The sequence below is a fragment of the Zalophus californianus genome, chromosome 9 (genome assembly GCF_009762305.2).
Source record: "Zalophus californianus isolate mZalCal1 chromosome 9, mZalCal1.pri.v2, whole genome shotgun sequence".
NCBI lineage: Eukaryota > Metazoa > Chordata > Mammalia > Carnivora > Otariidae > Zalophus > Zalophus californianus.
Window position 1 is genome coordinate 30,097,403 of NC_045603.1, and position 14,427 is coordinate 30,111,829.

Consider the following 14,427-nt stretch of genomic DNA (forward strand, 5'->3'; position numbering starts at 1 on the left):
GGACTGTCAGATAAGCATTTTATCTTTATTGGTAAACGTTGCAAACACAGGATAAAGGCACATACACAAGTTGTATCTTTCCACAATGTCAGCTTTATTCAGGCATAAAGCAAGGTTAACATAATTACAAAGCAGATTCAGAATTCCAAACTCAGGGACATTGCAGTACGCCTTTAACTTGGTTTCATACCTGGCCCACGAAACAAAGTACAATACAAAGTCACCCAGCAAACAAGATACAGAAGAGGTAAGAAGTTAACAAACCAAAGGCAACATTAGTCCATGGGCGGGTGGTTGAGATGAGGACTCCATCTGGTCCGGGTCAGCTTCTGACACTTGCCGCTTATTAGGTTCAAGCAGTGAAGGGGTCTCTATAATGTTCAGAGATCAATTAGGCAGAACCTTCAGTGGATGTTGCCTTTCTCATGTGGACAGACGTGGAAGAGTCAGCATCTGGAGGATCTGACAATTTGCTGCAGAGGTCCCCGCTTTCTAAAGGAATTTAACCAGTCTTGGGCCTTTGCAGGCCTCTTCACATGGCCTTACTGATTATCAGTCCTTAGCACTGTCACTCTGCTGGTTTTGGTGATATCTAGTCTTAGCTGCAATGACCTTGACTGCTTTCCTGATTATGGCACTTCTTGACGTGAGTGACTCCGTCTTGCTTTCTGTAGTAAAATCACGTGACTTTTCTCCTTCAACATATAAAATCGGACTAATAGTTTTCCTGATTTTGAATCATTCCTGCATTCCTGGAATTAATCCTACTTAGTGCATTATGGTGTGTATGTTTTGATATAATGCTGGGCTCCGTTTGATTATATTTTAATTTGAAAATTTTTGCTGCTATATTCATAAGAGGTGGGACTCTTGTGTTTTATCTGCACTGTGTTTAGTAAGTGTTAAGATTATGCTGGTTTTATGAAATGTGGAGAAAATCTACACGTTTTCCTGTGATCTGGAATAGTTAAATACTTGAATGGATGATTTCTAAGGATTTGATGAAACTCAGCCACAAAGCCATCTGGTCCTGTTAACTTCTTCAGTGGATTATTTTTATTCACCTTTCCAGTATTTTCTATAGCATTTAGTATGCTAGAGTAGTCCTCCTTTTTGATCAATTGCAGTGATTTACATTTGTTTTAACATCAATTTCCCCTGAGTTATCAAATGTGTTACCATAAAGTTTCATGAAGCTTTTTCTTAGATTTTTTTATCTTTTCCACATCTGTATTATGACTCATTTCTCTTTCTAATCCTTTATATTTTTCTTCTTTTTTTTCTTTAATGGGTTTATGAGAAATTTATCTGTTTTATTAATCTTTTCAAATAACCAGGTTCCAGGTTTATTTAACCTTTCTAGCTTTTTTGGTTTATTTTCTATTTCTTAAATTTTAGGTGTTATATTTATTAATATATTCTGGTTGATTTTGTGGATATTTTAATTTCTTAAGATGAGTACAAGGTATCTTCATTTTTAGCCATCCTTTAATAAAGATACCACTTACAGCTATGAATTTCATCTATGAATATAACTTCTGCTATGTTCCATAAATTTGTAGTCAATGTGTTCTCATTTTTGCTGCCTTGGAGATAGTTTGTGATTTCTGTTTTTATTTTTTTCTTTGATCTAAGAGTTAAAGAGGAATGTTTTTTAATGTCCAAATTCATTGTATAGTTATCAGAGAATATGGATTGTAAAATCTCCACTTTTGTTTTTAAAGTTTCTTTTTGACTAGACACATGATCAATTTTTGTAAATATTCCAGGGACATTTTTAAAAATTACATGATCTATTTGAAGGATATAAAATTCCATATTGGGCTACGAATAGATTTTATTGATTATATTATTCATTTCTTCTATGTCATTACTTTTGTTTTCCCTACTTAATCTAATTTTGAATATGCATATTGAAATCTCCCACTTTTTAGCTTTATAGCTTTTGCTTTATATACTTAGTAGCTATGCTATTTGGTGCCTACATGTAAAAAAGAAAGATAACCAAATGAAATAATATTTCCTGGTTTTGGCGATTTCAAAGGAGGTCCTGGTCACTGTTTGACCACCATCCAGGGCTTCTGTTCACTCACAGAAAATATTCTACTGAGCACTATAAGTGAGTTCCACAACATGCCCTGTAATATAAATATCTGAACAATGTAAATTGTTTGACAAGAATCTCCTTATCTGCCCAATTATTTTACGATTACCTATGCACTGGGGAAGCAGTGAGTTTAATGCTTAAGACTATGGGCTCATGAGTCAGACTGACTGGCTTCTAAAATCTGGTTCTGTCACATAAATTACTTAAGTTTGTTCAGATCTGTTTTTATGCCTGATAAGTGGGACATAGTGCAGTGTACCTCACAGCGTTATTGGGACAATCCAATGATGGAATCCATGGGAAGTTTGGAGTCAGGCATGTAGCATACAGTCAATAACAATTACCTACTGATCTTATACTAAGTTCTTAAAGTGCCCCAAAGACCATGGATATTAATATGCTTTGAAAAGTACATACAATTATACAAAGATAAATGAGTTATAGTATTATTAAAGCAGACAAGGGAAATGCAAATGCTTCAGAGATATAATTATGGTACATATGATTGAAGAAAATAAAATTACATGAAATAATATAAGAGCAATGCCAAAAATTAAGTGCAAGTCCTTCAAGGACAAGGGCTGCGCTCCTTTCCACAGCAATAGATCTATGATTTCAAGAACAGAGCTGGTCGCACTGTAGACAAAAGCAAAAAAAAAATTTAATTTTCTGTGATTGGTACTGTTCTCAATAAATTCTTAATTAAATAGAATAAAAATTTTAATTTATTACCTCATACCTTTGTTACAAAAGGGGCACTTGTAAAAGGTCTTGTAAAAATACTTTTTAAAATATCATTGGACTAATATCAGAAAGATTAATCGTTCAGAAGCTCAAAAAATAGTAAATCAAAAAGCATGACACCTGACGAACTTTGAAAGACATTTAAAATTCTCTGCCTCCATTTCCTCATATAAAGACTAGGCTTTTATTTTTAAAATATTAGGATGTTTCAATTTCCTTGGCACTTTGAAATCCCTATGAGTCAGTAATTTTTGCAGCATTATGTAAAGTGGTCTAAGGAGATTTTTTTAAAAAGTGTTACATCTCCTGCTTTGAATGAGTTTAACTCTAGCTTCAGATTCCTGGCACACCCTTAAAAACTTTTATAAACCAACATATAAAGAGTGCAATCTAATATAATGCAAATTGAGTACCTGAGCACTGAGGGGAAGAAAATTGAAGAAGCTATTAGTGAGAGAGAAAATTCACTATTGGTCATCTGAACTCCCCAGCACTAGTAGTTTTAAAACTTTAGAATACTTAAAAATCAGCAGTGGAACTTGATAAAATGCAAATTTCAGGTGTAGCTCCAGAGATTCTGATTCAATAGGCCTATGATGGGACCCAAGAATCAGGATTTTTTAAGACTCATAGTCAGAGGAAGGATGTAATGTCTCTTTTTCTTTCCCTGGAAAGTGAAACACAAAATAATGCTTCACATGCAAAAAGATAATGCCCTTATTTCACCTGAATCTCCTCACCAGACAAATGGAGAAGGTAAAACAATCCATGAAGACTCTCCTAGCTCTATGAGGCATATATTCGTAAAAAGCCAGACCTTGTGCATCACACAAACATACTTAAAATGTATCAAATATCTGTACTGTATGGATTTTCTACCTCTTTTTATCATGGATAAGCCTTTATTTATACTATGGAAACATAGGATTACTAACATCATTGATAACTGTGTCATTATCACAAATAGATTTAAAAAATCTACCCAACCAGAAAATATTTACAAACAATATGACATTAAAAGCCAATGTAATTAACACAGAGAAAGCACTTATAAATCAATAAGGAAAAGTAGTAATACTCTCAGGAAAAAAGTTGCGAAAAGAATATAAGACAGATTACAGTCCAAGAAATATCCTTGGCCCAAAAAACCTATGTAAAGCATTCAACTTCACAAATATTTAAAGAACAATTTAAAACAACAAGGATTTCAATTAGTGAAGAGTTTTTTAATGATAAGAACTCTATTAAAGTGTAATATATGAAAAATGGACACTCATACAGTTCTGGTGTTGATTTTTTTAATTTTTCTGAGAAACAGTTTGTAATACGTATCAAAAACTTTTAAAAATTCAGACCATTTTAGTAGTTCTACCTAGGAAAAAATGCTATAGAGAAATGCTAAGATATTCAAATAATTTATTTCTAAAAATATTTATTATAGGATGATTATAAGAGCAATAAGTTAAAAAAATCTACATATAAAAAAATAGGAAGGCAGGGGCACCTGGGTGGCTCACTTGGTTAAACACCTGTCTTCAGCTTGGGTTATGATCACAGGGTCCTGGGATTGAGCCCCACATCATCCATGTCATCCATTGTCAGGCTCCCTTCTCAGCAGGGAGTCCATATGCTTCTCCCTCCCCCTCTGCCCCTCTTCCCTGCTTGTGCTCTCAGTCTCTCAAATAAATAAAATCCTTTAAAAAAAATAAGGCAATTGCATAAATTATGGTCTATTCACATTGTGGACATATAGCCATTAAAATTGTTTTTAAAGAACATTAAATAATATGAGAAAATGTCAATGTAAAATATTAAGCAGGGAAAGAAATGTTAAAATTACATATTTGGCAAATACCCCAATTGTTTCTGCATATGTTTGTGTACGCATATAACTAGAAAAAATTGCAGCAAAGTCTTGAGTGTTGTTTCTGAGTAGTGGAATTATGGGTAATTTCAGTTTGTCTCATTATAATTTTCTATACTTTCTAGATATTCTACAATGTGTATGTATTCCTTTCATACTGAGAACTTAAAAAATGAATGCCATAGCATATCAAAGGTTAATAGGATGGAAATCTGTTCCTCAAATAAATTAGCCACTTTTATTTCCAACCACAGGCAGTTGAAAAGCAATTGTTCACATGTATATATAATTGAGAAAAGGACTAAATCAAGTAAAGTCCCTATGTCATTAATAGAAGTGAAGCAATCAGGGTGAAGACTTCTATGCACTGTCAATATTTACATGTTCAGGGAAACCTTAAGTCATAATTCTTTTTTTTTCAAGTCATAATTCTTTAAGACTAATTTGTCTCTCTTAAGAACTGTAGAAAAATTGGTATATGAAAAATTTGGAGGCCACCCAAAGAGAATTCAATTCTAGCTTGATTCACAAAATTGTCTTCTGTGGCCCAGATTGTCCTGAACAACCGCTAAAAGAGGTCTACCAGAACTCTCATCCTCCCTCAGAGGCTGGGAGAATATATATGCCCATAATTCTTAAAAGCCTCACTAGAAAATCAAGAATTTGATGGAGATTTAGAATCTAGAATCCAGGAAAGACAGGTCAAGATGTCACCGGTTTCTAAACCCAGCTCCACATCAGAATCGCCTGTGGAGCTTGTTAATTAAGATTCCTGATCCTATCCCCAGAGATTCAGAAGACTGAGGTAAACTTCAGGAATATGTATTTTAAACATGTATCGCGCTTGATTCTAATGAAGTCCAAATACAGGACACATAATTTGAGAGCCACTGATCTCATACTAACAAGGCAGTTTAGCCCAAAGAGGGAAAGATCAATTACTTATTAACAAAGCAACTGGGCACCTGGCTATATATGACCTAAATAATAACAGAAAAGAAGAGTTACAAAGAGAAATGGTCTTTACTGAACATAAACAATCAGTTTGCTAGGATGACAGGGAAGGGCAATGGGAGGACGATTTTGTTGAGTAATACTCTGCTAAGTGCTTTAGGTAGGTAGGTATCTACCTATAAATTGGCTAGGGGTTTGTGTGGCTCTTAGAAAAATCCTGAATGTCACAGTGTTTCCTCTAACTCAGATAACTCTGAACCCAGCTTGAAAACTAAATATGGTGAGACTTTTTATCAGTTCATATTTTTCCATTTTCTTTTTTAAAGATCAACTCACCAAAAATCTCCAAAAAGTATATTTTCTGTGTGATGTTACAGCTATTCATACAAAACAAACACTGACATTTTAACTCTTATCCTTAGATCATTTCATTAGCTAACATTCTAGAATGGGGAATCATCAAGAGAAGAAATCATAGAGTAATGTTATATGAACTTTTATATCTCTAAGCAAAGGATTCTCCCTTTTTACTAGGCACATACTATGTGCCAAGCACATTTAGTTAGTCTGCACAAACCCTGTTAAGTAGTCATTATTATTCCTCATTTTATAGATCAAGAAATAAAAAAGAATGAAAATCATATTAAATATTTTATTCAAGGCCAAGAAACCAGAAAGTGGCCAAGTGAGAATTTGAATCCAGGACTAACCTGTAAGTTCAGGTTCTTTCCACTTCCCCTAGAGCCTCCTTCATTACTAAAAATGTCTTTGTCAGTAGAGGATATTTGAATGAAAGGGCAAAAACGTAGATGTTACTCTAAATGCTAAGCTTATTCTGTACCTTATCAACAACCATAATTCTTGATTCACTATGTTCTTGTCCCAGAGAAGTAAAAAAACATATATATATTCTGCAGATTTTTAAGTTATTATTATATAATTTATGGGGAGACATTACAAATCTAAAATCACCTTGTTGGTATTTTAGTCCTTGAGTGACAATCCAAATTGTGCACTTGTTCTTTTTAAATGGCCACTGATTACAGGATTGAAAAGGCTTTGTTATATCAGAGTAGTCTAATTTTTTTGAAATTTCCCTGTGGGTCACTGTATTCTCACATATGGTAAAACCTTTTTCAGAGGGTTGTGCTGAAATCACAACAGAAGTTACAACAGGAGTCTTATATCACTTGCCAGTTTCTCTTTGAGAAAGAGCTACCTGGGAAATTTTCCTCTTGAAAATCAATCTGGTTTGGAAGGAGAAGAAAGCCAATGACACAGTGATTGTAACTAAGAAAGTATGAAATGGAGATAGTTCATATCTGTATTGTCTTATCAGACTATCACCTCAATGCAATTTAAAACATCATGTTCTAATTAAAATTTAGGCGAATAGCATGGGAACAATTGTATCATCAAGGAGACAAATTTCTAACACATAGAGTTATGATTTATAATTATTAGCTTTATTATCATCATCACTATATTCATAAAACATCTGAGTTCTAGAGCTTTCAAAAACATATTCCTTTGCAAAATCCAGGGTCATTTTGTATTAACACCAGATTCCATAGACTTTGAACTTATCCCCAGTAGACTATTTTTACTGGAACTAAAGATAATAAGCTGCCTGGGTATACTGTGAAATATCCATAGATATTTATCCCCTGGGCCCTCCCAAGTTTTTCTCATTAGTCCTCAGTAGGTCCCTGTGAAGCAGAAGCAGAGGTGCTATCTTCCGTCATCACATGAAAAAAATAAAAAGCAAAGAACAAAAGATAGTGAGTTTGTCCAACTGAAGTCATATACTACCCCAGTACAGAGGAACTGAGGTCTTGACATATGAATACGATGAGAATTCATTCTAGATCTCAATGTGTAGAAAACAAGAGTATGGGAATGAGGTGGGGGAATAGGAATAAATGCAGATACCCCTTACCCTTCTCGCTGCCTTTCCTATTCCACATTCCCCGAAGGAAGAATGAGGGAATTCTAAAGAACCAAAGCAGAATGAGAACCTTCTCCCCCCTGGAGAAGGTTACATTTCCTGGCTTCTGGTCATGTTAAGCTAACAAAACAGGCTCTGTCTTTTGGTAAATGAGCATATAACCTTCAATTACCATTCAGATGTAATGACATTTCTAAGCCTAACTCAAGTGAGCTGCTAATAGGACTCAATTTCCCATCTTTAGCTGTTTTCTCTCTGTATTTCCATTCTTAGGAATGTATCCACTTGTATCCAATGCTTAAATTCGCATATCTACCTTAATCAGCACAAATATTGTATCTCCAGCACTAATTTTTTAGTCAAGCTTTAGTTCCATATTTATTTTTGGGAAATAGGATGCCAACAGGCAATTTCCACCAGAACATTTTGCTTTAATTCCAAGTGTTACAAAATCAAATGAAGGCACAATCCCTACCTGAATAAGCTTTCTTTATGTGCAGCTTCATTCTCTCCCACCATATTTTCCAAATGATTCAATAGTTTCAACCTTTGACTCATCTTCTAGTCTTTTCTCCACCCCAGCCCTAATAATCAGTTATCAAGTTCTGGCATTTTTTTTCTTTTTATGGTCTTTAGTATTTATCTCTACCTTGTCATTCCTTCAAATCTAGGTCTTTATCTTCATATAGATTTGCAATTTCCATCAAATTTTCAGCAATAAACTCGATTTCACTAAACACTACAATAATCTCTCTGATACAACAAAGCTAAGTTAGTCTTTATAAAACCTCTACTTGGAATGCTTGACCTTCCGTTATCTAGGTGCTACAACTTTCCAACACGGGCCTTAAACTCATGACCCTGAGATCAATACCTGAGCTGAAATCAAGAATTGGACGCTTAACTGACCAAGCCACCCATGTGCCCCTAGGTACTACAACTTTCTAGACTCAATTCCAATGTCAATATTCAGTGAAACTTTTCCTGATAACTTCTATACAGAATAGTTACATGCTTCTTTAAATGTCTACAACATGGACCATGTGAGTCTGATTATAGAATATCCTGTGTTATTTTTTGGCTTATTTTATAAGCTTACCTCCCCATGGATTACAAGCAGTTGAAGAACCTTAATAACAAGAAGTGCTTTTGTTTGTTTACTTATTTCTTTGGTAAAAGTCAGGGCACAAAACAGTTGCAGGCCTATATATTATGTTTGACATTGTCTTAATTATAATGATTTAAAATCTCTTTTAAATGCTAAGGGTCTTGAGGATTCTTTAACTTTATTCCTTATCATGAAATTTCATTGACTCTACATAAAGCTTGAGGTTATTTGATTAGAGAATCACATTGAGACAGTCACAAATTCTCCCCCCAATATGTCAGTCTTGTTCAGCTCTTTGTTTCCTTTTCCTCTGTTCCTGGCTAGATGTTTAGTTCATGTTTGAGAGAGAGAATGCTAATGGACATTGCAATTTTATCACCGCCTTTCTAAAAGCCAGAGAAAGTGGTGATAAGTAACTAGCATTTTTCTCACATTTGAAAGTGAGTATATAAAGTACATGAAGATATTTAAGAGAGTGCTCAGAGAAGAGTACTGCAAGGATAAGTGCTTAATACTCACGACTGACCCAAGAGAAAGGTTGGCTTGACGTATCTGATTGTCCTAGGCTGGGTTCCCAGCAGTAGTCCCTGAGACATGGATTTACATGCATGTGACATATTAAGGAAGGAGTCTAACAGAAACTGATAGGAAGTAGGACAAGCAGACCCAGAAGGCACAGTCAAATAGGGTATGATTTTAGGCAAAGTCTCAGACTCAGCCTGATCCTGGTAGGAGTTCTGTAGGTGATTTACTCATTTATCACTCAGTCATTGACTATAGCTTGCTCTCGTGCATCATCAGCTCCCAAGTCCTTCCAGCCCTCTGTGTACAGCAAAGCTGCCTGGTTGCCCAAGGGCAGCCTCCAGCAAGTACAGAGACTACCATGGGCCCAGAACTGGTAAGCAAGCTCCAGTGGATCTGGGTGGAGCAGACAGCATCTTTGGCAGGATGTTCCTACTTCTCTAAAGGAAATAATATATGTGCTCATTTGTTTCAAATATTGTGTGTGCATAGAAAAAAATGTTAAAGGGTATAACTAGAAGTATGGCTCTAATCATAAGATATGGTCCACCCATCCCATTTATCATCCTCTATATCAAAAAACATTGCAACAAAAAATTTTAATTGCCCTTAGAAATATAACTTAAGGGCGCCTGGGTGGCTCAGCTGGTTAAGCTACTACTGCCTTCGGCTCAGGTCATGATCCTGGAGTCCCAGGACCGAGTCCCTCATCAGGCTCCCTGCTCCACAGGGAGTCTGCTTCTCCCTCTGACCGTTCTCCCTCTCATGTGCTCTCTCTCTCTCATTCTCTCTCTCAAAAAAATAAATAAAATCTTTAAAAAAAAAAGAAATGTAACTTAAAAGTACTTTAGAAATTCAAATGAAAAGTCGGATCACATTTGGTTATAAGGAATGCCTTGAGATGAAGAGCCTCATACTCCACCAACTGAGCCAGCCAGGTGCCCTGCTACCAGATTACTCTTAACAGATAGGTCTGACCAATTCTGTCATCCAGTGATATCCAAAACAGTCAAGGTATTCAGAATTCTAGCTGACCTTCCTGCTATCATTCTTTTGCCCATTTAACTTACACTATATGTAGCTACCAAATTACTTTTTTTTAAAGATTTACTTTTTAAGTACTCTCTATACCCAATGTGGAACTCAAACTCAAAACCCTGAGATGAAGAGCCCCACATTAAAATTAGAATTCTGCTAGAATAATCCAGATAAAAGCAATGAAGGTGATAAATAATGGTAAAGAAAAAAAGCATTTATCCTGTCTTTTCTATATGAACTGTACTACTGATAACCAAATAGTAAGGGAGGACAATGGTGATTTTAAAAATTAGAAGATGTACAGGAATGACTGTGGAGATTAAAATTAGCATTAGTTTTTAGTGGTTGTGCTAAGCTAAGTGGTAGTGCTAAGCAGCAACCACTTAGATCAAAGGGCTGAAGGAAAGAACATGGTCAAAGATCACTGGGAAAGATAGGGACTGTTTTAGCGAGGCAACATTGAATTTGTAAGGAAATACTGAATTTTAAATACAGGTGGATATAAACATAAGGATATTTTAGCAGGCAGTGGAAATACATGCCTGGGACTTTTAAGAGGGTTAGAAATATAAACTTGAGCCGTCACCAGTCGGTGATGGTAGAAGCTAAAGGAGTAGAGAGAGAAAGAACAGAGTGGGATGAAAGGTAATGACCACATCTGGCGAGCAGTAGGATCCTGAGAGAGATAGAGGAGAGGTGGGGGGTTTAAGGAAGAAAAGTACCACCTACAGCAAGATAGAAGGTCAATCCTGGGAAATGTCAGGGAAGATGAAGACAAAATACTTTGTTGATTTTCACTGTTAGGAAACAGAGTTATCAAACAACCTTGTTTTCCATCAGTTTTCACAGTTTAGGAGTCAGAGTCCTAGAAGAAATCAAAAGTATTTTTTTAAGATTTTATTTATTTATTTGATACACATACAGAGAGAGAGAGAGAACAAGCAAGGGGAGCAGAAGAGGGAGAAGCAAGCTCCTTGCTGAGCAGGGAGCCCAATGCAGGACTCGATCCCAGGACCTTGATACCATGACCTGAGCCGAAGGCAGATGCTTAAGTGACTGAGCCACCCAAGCGCCCCCAAAAGTATTTTTCATTCTATATAATCGGGAACTAAAATAACTCAAAAACGTGTTGTATTTTATCTGGCTTAATTTCCCCTAGAGAATATAATTCTGTTCTTATTCCATAGTTATTTAAATAACCCCCTTATCCTTAAAGACAAAATAAAAAATTCTTCAATCTTTAAACCACCCAGGAAAGGAATTAGACCTGTTCTCTTGAGTCACTAAAGATTTCATGGCCTTAAAATATAATACAGGATAAACCCAACATATAAAATGAGCAATCATGATTTGGGTCACGTGACCGAGCTGGAGTTGAATACACAACTCAGGTGAGCAATATAAGAAGATAGGTGAGGATTCAGGAGTTGTGCACCAATTAACAAGCCACGGTTAGGTACAGAAGGCAACCACCTTGAGAAAGAAGGAAGTTTCACAGATGGGAGCATACATGCTAAGTCTAGCACCTGAATGACATTCATGGCCTTGAGACTATGGCAACCTGGTCCTCTCACTTGATCTACTTCTAGCCCAAAGGCTTACTTACTTCCCTGCAGAGTCTTGACCCGAATTATCCTAAATCTCTAGCCACTACAACTTCCAGGAGCCTTTAAATTTAAGTACTCAATTTATAAATCATCTTCAAATTACTAATATTTGTTCCCATTTCATGCTTTTCAGAGCATCTCATACCTTCATCCAAAATTCATGTTATGTATATATTTTTTTCTTTTGGCACTTTAAAGACTGCTATTAACTATTTTCAGAAATCCAATTAAACCTTAAACCCCATATTCAAAGTTTAATTTTTTTTTCTTACTCTCACCATTAAATTGGTCCTTGGTATTAAAGTGACCCAGATTTTCATCATGAAATATATTTGTTATCCTGGCTATTTGCAGTTTGGGAAACCATTTTCACTGCTCAATGACTTGTATCATATAGGTGACATTTATATTATTTTAAGCACCTACACACATCCCTGTTAGGATTACAGTGATTAAAATAAATACACTTTCTAAATGTTTGAAGGAACTTAATAACATTGTTTCAGAAACAACTGTCCAAGCCACTAGACTGTGGGTTTATGCCACACGAGGTGGCTCCACTATACTTGAGAGTTGAATCACGCCACCCATTTAGCTGAGTTTTTGTACTCATGGATTGATCATTGCAGATGATCAGTCACTTCATTCTAGTCACTTCACTCTAAGGTCGCTACATTCTCCTGGCCACTTAGTATCTTCAAGGAATCAGCACCAATAGCTTTACACAATTCGTTCCCTCCTTTTAAGGAGGACAGGGAGGAGAAATTAGATTTTCCCTGGTATTATTCTAAAATGAATAGAAAATTAATTCTGTGTAGATATGAGATTATGTATCAGAATAATGTATCAGAATAATAATAATCATAATATTATTCAAATTATTGTCTCCTTTGGTGAAGACCATTTATTAATTGTTTTACTGAGCACATTGATATATTACTGACTCATGTGCCGAACTTTTGTAATTTGAGGCCATTGAAAAGATGCTTTGTGGGAAATAAGGTAAGGAATAGAGTGGAGTATAGTATCAGGGTCTACTCAATAAGTTAAAACTTCAGTTGATCAATTTGTAGTAGTAAAGTGATTCAGAGCAAACAACAAATCTTTGCTAATTCTCTTCCCTTGCTCACTGATAGCCTTACACCCTCATCAATACATATTCTACTTTTTTTTAATCTTTTTTTTTTTAGATTTTTTTCTTTTTATTTTTCGACAGAGAGAGAGAGAACGCAAGCAGGGGGAGTGCGAGAAGCAGGCTTCCCGCCAAGCAGGGAGCCCAACGTGGGACTCGATCCCAGGACCCTGGGATCATGACCTGAGCCGAAGGCAGATGCTCAACGACTGAGCCACCCAGGCGCCCCATATTCTACTCTTGTATATGTGACAAATTCAGGATAATTCAACCTAATTCTGCAAACATGGATGGAGCTTTTTGTGTCTATTCATTGTGCTTTGCACTATGGAAAGGCAGAGACAATTGGTATAACCTCTGCCCCTAAGTAGCTTCTAATCTTATAAAAGCAGATGGATAGTCAATTGTAAAAACAAGCAGAATAAAATAAATTTTAACACAGATATAGAAACAATATGCTGCCAAAAAAAGAGAAAGAAAAATGGATATTTTAATTCTTAATGAGAGAAGGAATCAAAGGAGGCTGTTTAATCTTTGAGGATTACTTGCTTTCCTAGTAAGAATCAATAAGAATATTGATTTTTCTGTAAGTCACTGAAGATGACCAGAACAACTGAGATTTTATGTATTTCATCTGACATTTCACTGATCTCTGTATTCATTCATTTAACAAATAAATTTTGAGCATCTACTATGTGCCAAAGATGTCACTTAGAAAGGACATGAAAATAAATCCGATAAATATTAGAAATTTTGGAATAGGACAAGCCAAAGCAGAAAGGGAACAAAAGAATATCACAGCAGTACTCTTTCCTAGGGATGGGTGGTTAAATTAGGTTGGAGCCAAAGAGCTGAAGGATATTGGAGACTCAGTTTAAGGCTGCTTTCGCTTTGGTTGGCTACCAAAACTTCAAATTAGCAGAGCAGTGCACAAAATCAAGGGTACAAATGAGTAGAGGCTGCTTCCAGTGCATTGCTTGTTCCTTAAAAATTTCCCCTAAAATTCACTGTGCTTGGTGAGAAGAAACTGCAGGGTCAGAGGATCCAGACCCTAGGTTCTCAGATGTTCAGAGTTTTAAGCTGCAGAAGGGACTGTGTTGTCACCCATGAGTTCATCCATTTACCATACAAGAAATTCTATCTGGACCACAATCACATACCTCCTAACTGTATCATCACACCTACATCAGACTTGACCATGGCCTACAATAGAGGTCAAAAAAGGGCTGGTGGAACATCATAAATTGAGTATACATATTTATTGCCATCCCCACCCAAACCCATCTAGAATGACAGTAAAGAAATTTTTTAAGTAAAAAACAAAAACAAAAAACCACACAGATAAGGAAAAAGGGAATGGAGACAATATTTGATAAGGCTTCTCAGCAAATTTTAGAAAACGA

At 35.8% G+C, this 14,427-nt stretch overlaps 1 long non-coding RNA gene across 2 annotated transcripts in view; it reads left to right on the forward strand.

Moving 5' to 3' along the window:
* Nucleotides 1–13,792, forward strand: part of LOC113921339 — a 33,025-nt gene extending 19,233 nt beyond the window's left edge. Inside the window, exon 3 of one of the 2 annotated variants that reach the window (XR_003519646.1) lies at nt 13,109–13,792. This is a non-coding gene — a long non-coding RNA (uncharacterized LOC113921339). Of the gene's footprint in view, nt 1–11,209; nt 11,221–13,108 lie in introns of those variants that run through there. The other variant, XR_003519647.1, reaches the window with a different exon arrangement.
* The last annotated feature ends 635 nt before the right edge of the window (nt 13,793–14,427 follow it).